Source organism: Leucoraja erinacea, chromosome 28, assembly GCF_028641065.1.
Source record: "Leucoraja erinacea ecotype New England chromosome 28, Leri_hhj_1, whole genome shotgun sequence".
NCBI classification, from domain to species: Eukaryota; Metazoa; Chordata; class Chondrichthyes; order Rajiformes; family Rajidae; genus Leucoraja; species Leucoraja erinaceus.
Window position 1 is genome coordinate 23,168,412 of NC_073404.1, and position 16,386 is coordinate 23,184,797.

General features: G+C 43.1%; 1 protein-coding gene across 1 annotated transcript in view; it reads left to right on the forward strand.

The window, feature by feature from the left end:
* caln1 (calneuron 1) overlaps positions 1-16,386 on the forward strand; it is a 234,437-nt gene that overhangs the window by 204,075 nt on the left and 13,976 nt on the right. The gene's annotated exons all lie outside the window — the stretch shown is intronic.

Below are 16,386 nucleotides of genomic sequence, written 5' to 3' on the forward strand. Positions count from 1 at the left end.
AAAATGGAACAGACTGCCTCTGCCTTGAAGCAAGGAATACGCCTCGGAAACTCTCCATCTTAATTAAAGGAACAACAACTGACAGACTTGCTCAGAATAAACTTGAGTGCATTTTTCAAAAATATTTATCATTCTAATGAAATATTGAAAACTAAATAGCAATTTATTTTGTCAATTTTCCAGCAGATCTGGACTTATACCTGAAAGGGGAACAAATTGCAAATTTATGAGGGGAAGTCAAGTCATAGACTCATAAGCATACAGTAGGGAAACAGGCCCTTCAGCCCATCTTGTCAATGCTGACAGGGTGCGAGGATCAAATTGGCAACGGGATGTATATGGGCAGAAGATTACACAGAAGATAGACTCAAAATGCTGGAGTAACTCAGCAGTCAAGCAACATCGCTGGAGGTGACGTTATGGGTCAAGACCCTTCATCAGACTGAGAATCAGGGATGGGGAAATCTCAGGGCTGCCAACATTGGGTGAGAGTTGGGAGTGAGAAACTGTGAGAGACCAAGCACGAGGGAGGATAGAGAGAGGGGATAGGGAGGGCGTGGGCGTGGGGGGGGGGGGGGGGGGGGGGGGGGGGGGGGGGAGGGTGGGGGGGGGGGGGGTCTCAGTATATTAATGTATGGAAATCAGATCATTATCAAACACTTGGCCCATGTTGTCCCACCTGGGTCTCACTGCACACCTGGTACTACTCCTGACCCTGACTCCAGTTGCATACCGTCTCTCATTTTGACCCTGAGTCCAGCCTTACACCTGGCCCCCTATTCTACCCTGATCATAGCTGGGGCTGGACAAGAGGTAACGGCTCAGCCTCTTGCTTTAACTGGTTGACTGTTTCCCAACATAACTTCATCCTGACAGCCTACTTTGTGAGTGGCTGCATCAAGCTGTATGTAGAGCCTTAGTACACAAACACCCAGTGTCACTCTATGCTGAGATTCTATCTGTGACTGATATTATGAAGAATGGGCCTAAACTCGTTACTATACAATGTTCCACTCAGTTGGACCTTATATCCCACTAGTTGCCCTTTACAGAAACATGTCTGCGGTAGAACGTCTTTGACCGCAAGTCCATCTACCGTGGTCAGCTTGGCATGTCCTGAACGCGCTGCTAGAAAAGGACACAATGGATCCTGCAGGACGGTTTTCTAAACAGACTATCAGCCATGTGGCAGAATGAGTATCTGCAGAACTCAGAAACGAGCACCAAAACCTCACTTGGCTGGCAGTGAGTGAGAGGAGCCCGAGATAGACACAAAATGCTGTCGGGTTGAGTTCTTCAGTCTCTTCAGTCCCTCAAAGAGGCTGCTGTAGGATGGACTCCAGGGTGCTTGCATCAAGGGCAGCGTCACTGGCTAAAGACAGATAGTGGGTGGAGAAAGCATAGGAGGTTCAGTAGTTGTCTATCAACCACGACAGGTGTGGTTTTATGTAGATATAACTCTACAGTAAAAACACCTAGGCTCATGAATAAAGGACTGCTTCTCTGTCCTTGTTAACTTGACCCCTGTTGCTGGCTCTCGGCAGTTTGAGGCCCTGGATGTGAGAACCTCAATAAATAAAAAAATGTTCGAATGCACCAAGACTAATTCTAGCAGATGAAGTTCATTCCATGAGGATTGAGTTTCAAGGCAAGAATTTGGTGTTTTCAGGCTGTTGAGCTGGGATAATAATCCTGAGGCAAACGGCCTCTATTGATCACTCGTTCTGGCCACGTTTTCCTGAAGTTAAAACTGCTGGCCGCATTACTTTCTGTTGAACAGCTAATTTAAGAATGACATTTGCCTAATGGAAGCAGTAATCAATAGGGGAGTACTAGCCAGATAGATACTGCAGAGCCAATTGCCTGTATAATGCTTATGTTGAGAGCTGTGGATGTCATGGGTCTGGATAATAATTGGCAGGAGGTGGTGATGACGTGTTTTCAACAGATTTAATATTTTTTGTTTTATTTCATTGTCAAATACCGTACTTGAAAAATAGCAGGAAATTGTGGATAATTTATTTCCTGTATATAGAAAAATGAAGGTAAGTAACTCTGACAGACTAAAAGAAAAGCTGTGTTTAGTTTAGTTTAGTTTAGAGATGCAGCACAGAAACAGGCCATTCGGCCCACCGAATCCGTGCCAACCAGCCATCCCCGCACATTAACATTATCTTGCACACACTGGGGACAATTTACAATCATACTAAACCAATTAACCTACAAACCTGTATGTCTTTGGAGTGTGGGAGGAAACCGGAGATCCCTGAGAAAACCCATGCAGGTCACGGGGAGAACGTACAAACTCCGTACAGACAGCACCCGTGATCAGGATCGAACCCGGGTCTCTGGCGCTGCAACTCTACCGCTGTGCCAGAGTGGTGATTAAAAACTTGATATCTTATCCGCCCCAGCCGCACTTACTAATGTTTTGCAGCATAGCCTGCTTCGATACAGTCAAGGATTCCAGTCACAGAGTTCACTAGTAGATATTGCTTCACTAGTATGATTCCAGTTCAATAGTAGATATTGCTTAGAGCTGTTATTCTATTTCAGCCAAACACAGGACACAAACCCCTTGGCTGCACATTTAACAAACCGAGGAGAATTAAATAAAAACATTTGAAGAAAGTTAGTAGCAAAGGTACTTCATGTTCCTGAATTAATCCTGGCCGGTATTGTAAAGACATTTGGTGTTATTTTGGCCTGAGGATGAATGCAGGAACTAAATGAGTGCCATAGTCTTATCCGCCTGTAAATTCACCTCCTGCCAATGGCACCAAAATTTTCGATTAGTTTAGTTTAGAGATACAGCGTGGAAACAGGCCCTGTGGTCCACCGAGTCAGCGCCGACCAGCGATCCCTGCATATCAACACTATCCTACACACACTAGGGGCAATTTGTCAAAGCTGTTCACAAAGCTGTAACATTGTCAAGTTTTTTGTACAATTGCTTCCAATAAAATAAATATTAAAAACATTAAAAAAAAAAAAATAGAAAGCCAATTAACCTACAAACCTGTACGTCTTTGGAGTGTGGGAGGAAACCAAAGATCTCGGAGAAAACCCGCGCGGTCAGGGAGAGAACGTACAAACTCCGTACAGACAGCACCCGTAGTTGGGATCGAACCAAGGTCTCTGTCACTGAAAGCGCTATAAGGCAGCCACTCTACCGCTGCGCCACCGTGCCGCCTGGTGAAAGGCAATGGCAAACATATTCTATTGTGCCTCTGAAATTCATTCTATTGAAGTCATTGATTTCACTGGAATGAATCGGACACATGGGCACTATAATGTAGTGTGCTTTCTTCTGTTGAAGCACATGGACCCACAACAGAAAAGGATACAGTGTTCACTTTCGTTGGAGAGCATTTATTTTTTCTGTTCTGTGGCACATGAAGTGCAGCGGAAAGTGTAGATGCCTGGTCTAATCATATTCTTGGGTGTGGCACTGGAGGTCCTGGTGGAGGATAAAAGGTGAATGCATCATACCCATTGGAGGTGGCAGGACGTGAAGCTAACCTCCTCACCCTCTCGTCCCTCTCTCCAGCACCAGCCAATGGATCACCACCCAACCTCACATCAAGCCCAAGGGGGACACCTATAAGGTTCCCATGCTTGAGCATTAGTTCTTCCAAAGGCTCCCGCTGGGTGAAATAACACTCTTTTCAGATGAAGTTCTGAGAAATGTTTTTCCGAATAACCTTGTCATGGGTCTCGATCAGGTGCTCCAGAAACGTGCTCAATATCTTACAAACAAACCCCTTAAGGCATCCTGCAACCTGAGCCAAACATAAAGCTGATTGATTTCTAGTGCATAGAGTGCTTGAAAACATCTGCAGCTGCCTATATATGTTCTGATGCCGTCTTGATGCAGGGTCTCGACGTGAGATGTCCACAATTCCTTTCCCTCCACAGATGCTGCTTGACCCACTGAGTTCTTCCTGCGGTTTATTTTCTGTCGCAGATTCCAGCATTTGCAGACTCTGGTAACTCCACTTATTTATGTTGAGTCAGTTGGTTGCTTTTTCCGTGTCACCTCATCTACCACCCGAGCTTCACTAAATGTATATGTTCCTACGTCAGTATGATAGAATGGCTTCTCCGAAGGTGGCCATCTTTTCGCGATGGAAACACTTGTACGTACCCAAGATCCTGAGAGATAAATCATCTGGCAAAGTCAACAATGGTGGGCAGGTCAAGGGGAAGGTCCTGACAAAGCAAGGCCCAAGAAGAAGACCTGGATGGTGAAACAGGTGAAGGATGGTGGCTGACTAATGGGTGGAGCACCACAACGGCTGAGAACGAGGATGAAGGCTATAGCAGGTAGAGACTCCATGGTGGAGTCCATGCCATTGGATCAGGTCTGTCTTTGTCAAGGACAATGTGCACAGTTTAGTTTAGTTGAGATTAGTTTAGTTTAGTTTTAGAGATCCAGCATGGAAACAGGCCCTTCGACCTACTGAGTCCGCCATCCCCGTACACTAGCACTATCCTACACATTAGAACATTTACAGTTTTTACCAAAAGCCAATTAACCTACAAACCTATACGTCTTTGGAGTGTGGGAAGAAGCTGGAGCACCCGGAGAAAACCCACACAATCACAATACCCGTGGTCAGGTTCGAAACTGGGTCTCTGGCGCTGTAAGGCAGCGACTTTACCGCTGCGTCACTATGTAATGGCCGTCCATGCACCAGTTTCCCCACATTAAAAGATGTCATCTACAGACGTCCACGTGAAGGACAAAGTCTGTGGCTGGAGGTTCAGCCCTTTCCGCCTTCTCAAGACCTACAAAAAGTACCGATGATGAAGACAATCATACTCGACTTTGTGTGTAATTGGCGACATCGATTAATTATATTGCAGTGGAATCCGGTCAATCTGCACATTGTACCTGGGTTTGTTAAGCATTTTGACCCTTGAATTTATCATGTAAAATTAAAACCTTGTGCAGACTAATTAACGTAGTGGCTGGCAATCTAAATTGACTTCATGAGCAAGTGTCAAGTTCTTTATCAAAATAGTGTCTTGGTTTAAATGAATTTATGAAAAGAAAATTATGTTTATCTAATCAACTGGAGTTCTTTGAGGATGTCACAAGAGGGAGATAAGAAGCAATCAGTGGATGTGGTGTATTTAGATTTTCAGAAGATTTTCTAAAAGGTGTCTCTCAGGATGTGGTCAACATGTGTAAAGCACATGGATCTTGAGGTAATGCACTGGCGTGGAATGAGAACTTGATTGTGTACAGTGAAGAAAAGAGTGAACCCACCAACCCACATGCCTCTGTTTCGTTTAGTTTAGTTTAGAGTTACAGCGGGGGAACAGGCCCTTCGTCCCACCGAGTCTGCACCGGCCAGTGATCCTCGCACATTAACACTACCCTACAGACACTAGGGAGAATTTTGCATTTGCACCAAGCCAATCAATCTCCAAACCTGTACACCTTTGGAGTGTGGGAGGAAACGGAAGATCGCGGAGAATTCAGGTCACGGGGAGAAAGCATAAACTCTGTATAGACGAGCACCCATTGTCAGGATTTACCTCGGGTCTCTGGCGCTGTAAGGCGGTAGCTCTACCGCTATACCACCGTGCCGCCCAACTCTGTGTGTGGAAGCCAGAGAACCTTAGGGAAACCTACAGGGAGAAAAAGCACCAAAGGTCAGGAACACACCTAGAAGCTTTGTGACTGCAGCTTCACCAGCTGTGCCACCACTGATTGACTGACAAAGTTGACTTAATGGGCCCAATGGCCCAATTCTACTCCTATAACTTATGAACATGAACTATTTGTGTTGTATTTTTGAACTATTGTGCTGTGTTAGGATCTAGAGACGCAAGCGTCTTTATTTCACTCAATATCATAACTGTTTAAATTTGTCCGATCAATTTTTGAAGGAGTACATGTCACTGTTAGAGCAAATTGAAACTTGCAGTTGAGACTCTGTACCGTCAAACTCCATGTAATAATGACAAGGACATTTTCTTATCTTGCTGTGAAATGCATGGCTTTGGATTCAACAGCAACAATAGTCATAACAACAGAATATTATAGTAACTGATAAATTATTGAGTGTGGAATGAAGAGCCTGGTGACTGGGTTGTGTTGTATGAAACATTCTATTTTGGGGTTTGATTCTCGGCCAGCACCCCTAATGATGGGACTGTTAGTAGGTGTGAAATATTTAGAGTGACTAGTGAGTGTCAAATATTTAGGGGAATTGTAAGCATGCAAGCACTTCCTGAAATAGGTTCTGTGACGGTCCTTTGATCTCAACTCCAAAGGACTTGGCCGACTTCCAAACTTGGAAAGCGAGCGTAACAAATAGAAATTATAGGAAGAATCCTCCCCCGGATATTGAACAGCTTGTCGCAAAGCTTGTTTAAGTTTCTCGTTTTACAACTTCATTGGCTTTGTAAATATTATTTATGGGTAGCAAGTTGTAAGCTTCATCCACGGTGACTATGTTTCATCTTCTCCAAATATATTCAATGGAAACTGGCAGGGAAGTACTTCATGGTACCAATGAGACTTTTACTTTAGAAAAAAAATAATTCTTGCATTTCTAAAATTCTGGCTTCCTCCTCTTTGTTCCTATTCTCTTGGCTGGAGCACAGTTGCATAGCCGCTGGGGAGCACTGTCAACTGTGGGCATGTGCACCGTTTCTTCCTAGCTGTTATCAGGCCATTGAACCATCCTAGCAGCAACTAGAGAGCAGTCCTGAACTACCTCATTGGAGACCTTGGACTGGCTGTGATCGGGCTTTACTGGACTTTATCTTGCAGTAAACATTATTCATGTTTTTCCCTTGATCATGTATCTGTGCACTGTGGATGGCTCAATTGTCATCATGCAGTGTCTTTCCGCTAATAGGCACAAAATGCTGGAGTAACTCAGTGGGGCAGGCAGCATCTCTGGAGAGGCTGGTTGGAGACTGACTGGCTAGCACGCAACAAAAGCTTTTCACTGTAACTCGGTACACCTGACACTAAACTAAACTCAACGTTTCATAATTCCTGTGATTGATGCTTGACTGGAATTTTGATTTACATTATGCCTCTCGTGTGGGAGTCTATGTTTACTTTTTTGAGTATAGAAGGGCATCAGAGACATATTTGGAATAGAAACAGCAGCTGCTGGAAACACTAGTCAAGTTATGCAAAATGGACAAGTAAAGCTTGCCTTGGGTTAGACTCTATGCAGCCTTCCAAAACAGAGTTCAACAATTCAGGACTTGGCTACTGTTCTTTATATGCTAACATCCTCCCTCACCTCCATTCAGAGATGCAAAAAGCACTTCCAGGTGAGACATGCACCTCCTCCAACCTCATCTATTGCTTTTGGTGGTCCTGATGTGGCTTCCACCAAGTGTAGACTAGACATGGCACGTGAAAATAATTAATCCTTGAAGAGCAGGCAAGGGAATCAACCAGGGGGACATGCAGATAATGAAATCTGTCCAACTAAAACTATGTTTTAAAAACATGTTCATTTGTAATTGTATAGGCCCCATAAAACGTCACAATATGTTTGAACAGAATGCTTAAAAAAAGAATGCAAAAATGAATGATATGAAAACACCTGATCAATCCATCCAAATTTACTAGCCAATCCATCAACGTTGATGAAATTGAACCAGAAAATGCTCAAAACACTCATCAGGTAAGGCAGCATGTTTGGCAGGAGAAACTGGATTAATCTTTCAGGTTAAAGTCACTAGGTCAGAACTCAGCCTTTGATTTATTTTTGAATCTCTCCATTATACCCCAGCTCCAGCATCTTTTCTGTAGTCAAGAATCGAGAGTGTTTTTTTTGTTGTCATAAGACCTGAAACGGATCAATGACATTCTTATATGTGGCAGCAACACAACGGGTTTGTAAACACAGTATTCAATGGGCACAGGAACAAAATGGAACAAAGAAAGAAGTTCAATAAATAAAATAAAACATTATACTGCCAACATAAACCAAAGCCCCTAGTTCAACCCACGCAGTTCTTAGTTCGGAGTTTAGTTGGAGTTTGTACTGTTCAATAACCTGAAGCTCACAGAAAAATGCTCCTGAACCTGGATATTACAGGTTTCAGATTTCATGATAAAGTAGTCATGATAAAGGCCCAGTTTTTTAATTCTTTGTGACTGTGAGCTTCTTAAGATTCTACTTTCCCATATATTTGCTTTGTTTAAAATAGCTTTCCTGACATGATTATTTAATATAATAATATAATTTAATCAATTTTCTTGCATGGTCATCAATCTTTGCTTTTATATTAATTTTCCTCAGTGCAATGTCTCGGTTACCTGTTATGCACTTCAACCTGCACCAGATACATCCAGAGAACAAATAATGTAGGTTGAGGCACCTGTGAGATTCTGTCAGTGCTGCATTGTAGATCATTCCATCATTCGGATGCAACTTGAAAGGAAGACGGTCGGCTTTTACAGGTAGATGTAAAAAGACCCCACAGCACTTTGAGTAAGTGCAAATATGTTCTGTAAGTGTCATAGAGTCAGAGAGTCAAACAACGTGGAAATAGGCCCATCAGCCCAACTTTGCCCACACCGACCAACATGCCCCATCTACACTAGTCCCACTTGCCAGCATTTGGCCTATATCCCTCTAAACCTACCCTATCCATGAACCTGTCTAAATGTTTCGTAAACATTGTGATAGTACCTGCCTCAACCACCTCCTCTGGCAGCTCGTTCCATACACCTATCACCCTTTGTGTAAAAAAGTTATCCCTCAGGTTCCTATTTAATCTTTCCCCCCCTCACCTTAAACCTATGTCCTCGGGTTCTCGATTCCCTGACTCTGGGCAAGAGTCTGTGCGTTTACTTGATCTATTCCTCTCACTCCTTTATCATGCAGTTTGCATCAAAAAAAGCAGACCACTTGTTGGATCTTGCTGTGTTTTTCTTTTTGTGATGCTACGCATTGGCTACTGAGTGATGGGTAACATCCAAAAGTTCAGAAAGATGGGCTTCTCATAGTTGGTTTTCTATTCAATTTAGCCTGTAATTACCTTGATTGACTCTTAAATTAAGCGATCTGATCTCCCAGGTAATAATCCACAAATTTATATTTTCAAAATTTATAGAGATTTGTAGCTCCGTTTGTGCCGCTGCTAATTAATTGAGATCGGAAATGTCACCCTTGCGCCCCTTCTTCTAAACCAGTAATGAAACATCCTTCAAACTAAATGTACCGTACTATTTAAGATGCGTATCTGAGCAGTAAGTTTCCATCAGTATGGAAACTAGCATTTGTTTCAAGAGGAATAGAATGCAAACACAGGGATATAATGCAGAGATCCTATAAGTTACTGGTCAAGACACTACAGAAGGTCTAGGGGTGGCACGCACACCCCCATCCATATTAACGGGACGGAGGCGGAACGTGTTTCCAGCTTCCGGTTTCTGGGGGGTCATCTCCGATGACCTCTCTTGGACCCACAATACCTCAACACTGGTCAAGAAGGCTCACCAGCGTTTCTTCTTCCTGAGGAGACTGAAGAAGGTCGATCTGTCTCCTCAGATCCTGGTGAACTTCTACCGCTGCACCATCGAGAGCATCCTTGCCAACTGTATCACAGTATGGTATGGCAACTGCTCTGCCTCCGACCGGAAAGCACTGCAGAGGGTGGTGAAAACTGCCCAACGCATCACTGGTTCCTCATTCCCCTCCATTGAGTCTGTCCAGAGCAAGCGTTGTCTGCGAAGGGCGCTCAGCATCGCCAAGGACTGCTCTCACCCCAGCCACAGACTGTTTACCCTCCTCCCATCTGGGAGGTGCTACAGGTCTCTCCGTTGCCGGACCAGCAGGTTCAGGAACAGCTTCTTCCCTGCGGATGTTACCCAACTTAACTCTGCACCTCGGTGATTGCCAGTCACCCCCCCCGGACTCTCCTTCCACCAGAAAAATTGCTACTGCAACTGCTACTGCTCACTGCACATCTCGTATGTGTATGTGACAAATAAACTTGACTTGACTTGACTTGACTTGACTGTATGTACATATAGATATTTTACTGTTCCATTATTCTATGTTCGCTCTTCAGGGTGAGATGCTAACTGCATTTTGTTGTCTCTGTATTGTACACTGCACAATGACAATAAAGATTGAATCTGAATCTGAATGTTTCGAGTATTGTGAGCAATTTTAGGCCCCATATCTGAGGAAGAATGTGTTGGCTCTGGAGAGGGTCCAGGGGAGGTTTACCAGAAACATCCCAGGAATGAGTGAGGTAACATATGATGAGTGTTTGCCGGCACTGGGCCTCTACTTGGTGGAGTTCAGAAGGATGAGGGGAAACCTCATTGTAACAAATAGCGAAAGGCTTGGATAGTGTAAATGTGGAGAGGATGGGGTTGGGGAGGCATAGGACCAGAAGTCATCGCCTCAGAATTAAAGGACGTTCCTTTAGGAAGGAGATGAGGAGGAATTTTTTAGTCAGAGGGTGGTGAATCTGTGAATTCATTGCCACAGTAGACTATGGAGGCCAAGTCAATGGTTATTTTTAAGGCAGAGATACTGTAGATAGATATATTCTTGATTAGTATGGGTGTCGGGGGTTATGGGGAGAAGGCAAAAAATTGTGTTAGGAAGGAGAGATAGACTTGATGGGCCATAAGGCCTAATTCTGCTCCTATCACTCATGAACTTATGGGCCATAAGCAATTTTACGTGCAATTTTTCATTATTTTTACTGGAAAACCTATTCTTGAATTTGCTAAATCTCAGTGGAACAAGTTTCCAGACAAAACTGACGTCAGGTCTTTTTTATTATTAGAGTTCGGCTTCTGTGACCTGTATTTAAATCTCATCATTTTCAGTTTGACCCTTAGTGTAAGCTTATTAAATTGAGGGTTTAGCCCCAGAGAAATCCTTGCTTGGAAGGTTTTGCTATGAATATTTGGGTAAGTTATTAAAACTGGTAAGAGTTTGCAAAGGTCAAGTTGAGGAGTGCATGTTGCAAAGTACAACCTGTTGGTCAGATGGCCCTGTGGCGTCGCGATGGCACAGTGGTGCTGCAGGTAGTGCAGCTGACTCACAGCTCCAGCGACCTGGATTTGATTCTGACCTCCGTTGCTGTCTGTGTGGAGTTTGCTGGTTTCCCCTGTGAGTAGGTGGGCTTCCTCCAGCTGCTCCAGTTTCAACTCACATACCCCATTGGATGAATGGGCTATTATGTGCTACGTGTAGGAGGCTGGTGGGAGAATCAGGGGGGGGGGTTGATCGGCATGTGTGAGAGAATAGGGAAATGAGTGGGGCAATGGATTTCTCAGAGAGTCAGTGTCGTTATTTAGAAAGCCATTAGACTTTTGGCTTTAAAGAATCAGTGTGGAAATAGGCCCTACGGCCCACCGAGTCCATGCCGACCAGCGATCACCCCGTACACTAGCACTGTCCTACACACACTAGGGACAATTTTACAGAAGCCAATTAGCTTACAAACCTGTATTTCTTTGGAGTGTGGGAGGAAGTCAGAGCACATGAAGAAAATCCATGCAGTCACAGGGAGAACGTACAAACTCCATACAGACAGCACCTATAGTCAGGATCGAACCCGGGTCTCTGACGCTGTAAGGCAGCAGCTCTACTGCTGTGCCACTGTGCCACCCAATCTTCTCTCTGCTGCATTCCTGGTGTATCATCTCTCAGGCAGTCACTCAGGATTGGGAATGTCCCATCGTCTGCTTTGATCTGTTGTTTTTACACCTTACCCTTCCATTTCTCTCATCTCCCTCTCCCCTGACTCTCAGTCTGAAGAAGGGACTTGACCTGAAACGTCACCCATTCCTTCTCTCCAGAGATACTGCCTGACCCACTGAATTACTCCAATATTTTGTGTCTATCGTTTTGAGAACATCTTGCCTTCACATCAGTTTTTTAGGGTTTGAAGTTAATAAAGTTCATGCAGAAACCGGAGTTAAAGCAGTAAGTGACCCACAGAACAGGTAGGTTGGTAGCATCGACTCCAACTATGCTTCATGCTGCTTTGGGGAAGCACCAACGTTGTCAAGAGCCTTCTACACCCCTATCATTTCCTCATCCTCCCTCTTCCATCGGGCAGAAGACGCAACTGTTTGAAAGCACGTACCAACATAGTCACGAATGGCTTCTTGCCCACTGTTAACAGGCCACTGAATGGTCCCACCATAAGCTAGGGTGTAGAGGCGATCTTCCAACCTACCTCATTGTGGTGCTTGGATTTTTTCCGTGTAACTGTAACACTACGATGCTATAACACTATATTTTTCCCACTGGTATTTTTCTCTTTGCACTACCTATTGTACTTGTGTATGTCTTGATCGTACTCATGTATAGTATTAATTGACTAGGTAGCATGCTAGCAAAGGTCTTCACTGTATCTCAGTACACACGACAATAATAAACCAATGACTTAACATCCTGTTGTTTTCGCCACATACAGAGTTTGGTTTGACAGCGGTTGCTATCAGTGTAATATTTTTGCTTTTAAACAGTCTTGATATTATTCTTTACTCAGAGAGTGGTAGCGGTGTGGAATGAGCTTCCAGTGGAAGTGGTGGAGGCAGGTTCATTGGTATAATTTAAAAATAAATTGGATAGGCATATGGATGAGAAGGGAATGGAGGGTTATGGTATGAGTGCAGGCAGGTGGGATTAAGGGGAAAAAACATTTGTTCGGCACGGATTTGTAGGGCCGAGATGGCCTGTTTCCGTGCTGTAATTGTAATATGGTTATATGGTTATTCAATAACACATATGCTTATCCTGAAGCTCTGTACTCAATGTTATTTCTCTGGTGCGTTCCTGCTGTGCATTAAGAGAGAATGTTGATCTCACATTTATATCATGCAAAAACTGCTCCCTGAATAAATCTTCGCCTTGGGATATTCTGCTTTCTCCACGAGCACCATCTACAAAGTTAAATATCGCATTTACAAAACATTCATAAAGGTCATCAAAAAGGTCATAGGCCTGTTACCAAGGGTTTGTACGGCTCACATCTTGCAATTAGAACTGCTATCAATGTCTGCCTTCTGTTCCCTCTTATCTAGCCAACTAATTATCCAATTTACAATCTTGGATCCTCAGAGCTTTCACAGTAGTCATAACTCTCCTGTGAAAGACTGGGTCAAGGGCTTCTTGAAAGTCAGAATGTGTAATATTTACAATTTTGCTCATTTGCAATCCGTTGAATCACCAAAGAATTCCAGTCGATTTGTTCGATGCAACCTGTGAGACAGAGGCTCTGCTGTCTTGCAGTTTTCAGACTTCCCTGCCATGGGTACTGTTAATTTTCTTCATTTTAATGGGCTCCTCTATCTTGCACACAACAGTTGTCACCACAAATTGTTTTTTGGATATCTTGTCTGCTGTCTCCTTTTTGCCCTTGTTATTTAACATAATTCTTGTCAAAGGCTGAACAGTTCTGTCACCTGTGGACAGTGCTTCACCAATACGGCTGTACAAATCACACCTGGGCAACAGCCTGAGTTTAGTTTAGTTTAGAGATACAGCGCAGATACCCTTCAGCCCACCGAGCCCGCACCTACCAGCGACCCTCCCACACTAACACTATCTTGCACACACAATTTTTGACGAAGCCAATTACCCTACAAACCTGTACGTCTTTGGAGCGTGGGAGGAAACCGGAGCACCCGGAGAAAACCCACGCAGGTCACGAGGAGAACGTACAGACAAGCGCCTACAGTCAGGATCAAACCTGAGTTGCCTTTAGCTGCTGAAGAGCAGGCTGCCCAGTTGGCACATTTCATAGGCACATGCCTGAGATTGATAACTTCACGTGTGGAAGATTACAGGGGAGATGCTGTCTCCTGCCAGCCCCTGGCATGACACCTTGGTTGCATTGATCAAAGCTAATGCATTTGAAACATTTTTTTTTTCCAGTTCAGTGCTTCCATTGTCACTGAAGAATAAAACTCTGTTTTTCACTAATAATGCAGAATGAAAGGGACAAACTTGATTTTATAACGTTGGAATTATCGTTGAAGTGGAAGTACAAGCAGTCAATTAATGCTCTGCAAGGTGCCATAAGCAAGTGAGGTGCACGGAAAGACGAATGAGATTTACATTTGTATAATGCCTTTCATGCCCAAGGAGTGACAAAGTATTTTGAAGCACAGTCACAGGTATAACATGGGGAATGCTGGAGACAATTTGAGCACAGCAGGTTAGCTCAAACAGCAGGGCATAATTGCTATATGATCTGACTGATGCAGTAGGAATGAAATGCAGATGCTGGTGTACACAGAAGATTGACACAAAATGCTGCAGTAACTCAGCAGGACAGGCAGCATATCTGGAGAAAAGGAATAGTTGATGTTTTTAGGAATAGGTGATGTTTCTGCAGAGATGCTGCCTGACCCCCTGAATTTCTACAACATTTTGTGTCTATCTTTGATTTTGTTGCTGTTGCTGATGCAGAATCATTTTCTGTTCGAACTGAAAGAGAAGTCTCTACTCTTTAAAAATTGTGCCAGGTAATCTGTTCTACGAACTGGTGGGGCTCACAATTTAGTGCCACAGTGGAAAGTAAGGATCTCCCACAATGTAGCACTCCCTCAGCACAACGCCACAAGTGATGGGTCAGGCAGCATCTCTGGAGAAAAGGAATAGGTGACGTTTCGGGTTGGAACCCTTCTTCAGACTAAACCTGTCTGAAGAAGGGTTCCGACCTGAAACGTCACCTATTCCTTTTCTCCAGAGATGTAGCCTGACCCATTGAGTTACTCCAGCATCTTGTATCTATCTTCAATGTAAACCAGCAGTTCCTTCCTACACACTCCAAGTGATGGGCTGTGTTATGTGCTCAAGGCCTGAGCTTAGATTTGAACACTGATCTTCTGGTAGGGGCAAAGGTGTTACCATTTGAATCAAACTGAAAGAAAAAGAAGGAAAAGGTTTTATTCTAAGACAAAGAAAACCAGCAATGATGCCATTGCTGAGCTAGAAGAATTCAATTTAAGCAAAGCGATGTGAAAATTAAACCAATTTTCTTAAAAATAATAACTTGTTGGATAATCAATTTTGTCCCTCAGAATTTGACTGTTTCCTATTTCATCTATATTTACATTCCGTTAAATGTATATACCTGTATTATATATAGTGTGGTGTTTTAAGAACAACATGTTTACAAAGTACTATGAACAAGTGCTTTTTTTTAGTGATAGTACTGGCTCCCCTAAAAATTAAAAAAACAGATTTTCAAGACAGATTTTTTAAAACAGATTTTATTATTTCATCATTAATGTTTAATGTTTTATGTATCATTCTTAACTGTCACTGTATGCCATGTTGTCACTTGTGGTTGGAGCACCAAGGCAAATTCCTTGTATGTGAATACTTGGCCAATAAACTTATTCATTCATTCTAATTTGTAGAATTTTTAATATTACAAAAGAAATCACTGAAGGTTAAAGAACTAAAAAATGTAATCATTAAATGCGGATTAGGAGTGGGGAGGCAGAGAAGGAGAGAGTTTGAATACAAGCAAAATGAATGAGAATTTCAGCAAAACAGATGGAATTAGTGATGTTATTGAGGTTGATGTTATTTTGTTAATGATCAATGCACAAGTTTGCCATTTAATTCAGGGCTAAACATTATCAACATTGTGAACAATCTGGTTGCCAATCAAGAGATACGTCGACTGACAGTAAATGTTTTTGACAGAAATGAAGGATAAATGCACCGGCCTTTTAGATATTAATGTAAATTTCAATAGTCATGAATGAATAACCTAGTTTATTATAAATCTAAAGGAGATGTGCAGTGCAATTTTTTTACTCAGAATTTTTTTTACTGAGTGCCTGGAATGTGCCACTGTGGGTGCTGGTTGAGGCAGACAGGATAATGGCATTTAAGAGACTTTAGTATAGGCAAATTGATATGCAGGGAATGGAGGGATATAGGTTATGTGTTCTGCAGAGACAATGTGGGCTGCAGGTCCAGTCTTGTGCTGTACTATTCCACGTTTCATGTTATCTGTTTGATTTTCTATTGAAGTTAAAAGCCAAAGTTTAATGCTCGTCAGGAACTTGCGTGATATCCTGTTGGGAAATTCCCAAATTCTGGAAAGGCTGAGTTGTACAGAGGCATGACTGGGATCTTTCTGCTCAGGGAAGCAACACATACGATTGAAAACAACATTGAGAAAGATGAATTAATAATACAATAGTGAAAGGCCTGGATAGAGTGAATGTGGAGAGGATGTTTCCACTAGTGGTAAGAGTCTAGGGCCAGAGGCCATAGCCGCAGATCTACCTTTATATAGGATACGAGGAGGAATTTCTTTAGTCAGGGGGTGGTGAATCTGCGGAATTAATTGCCACAGAAGGCTATCGAGACCATCAATAGATATTTTTAAGGC